We start from the raw sequence: 430 nt of genomic DNA on the forward strand, positions 1-430 counted from the left end.
GCTCTGCTATTTGTTTTCTTTGTTAATAAAAAGGGACCACTTAAAATAGAAAAGGTTTAGTAAACTAATCAAAGTTCATATACCACTTAAATCCCATGTGTTGAGAGTTGAGTTAGCACACAAATTCTTTTATCATGTAATTATTACTTATTATTTTAATGAATTATTGGGATCGTGTGGAGGATGACTCTTTAATGCACCTTAAAATATTAGTTTATTTGTTTTTTAAATAATAATAAAAATACTTGCGTGATTTTTAGTATTATATATATAGGGTTTTTTTCAAATACAACCAATGCAACCCAATAAATTGAAATATTTATRRAAATGATTAGAGTTCATTTATTATGATTTAAATATTTATGGAAGATGAATACGGTTCATTAATTATGATTAATACTTTATATTAGGAAATAATCAAAACCTCTAT

The sequence above is a fragment of the Cynara cardunculus genome (genome assembly GCF_001531365.2).
Source record: "Cynara cardunculus var. scolymus isolate 2C chromosome LG 3, CcrdV1, whole genome shotgun sequence".
NCBI classification, from domain to species: Eukaryota; Viridiplantae; Streptophyta; class Magnoliopsida; order Asterales; family Asteraceae; genus Cynara; species Cynara cardunculus.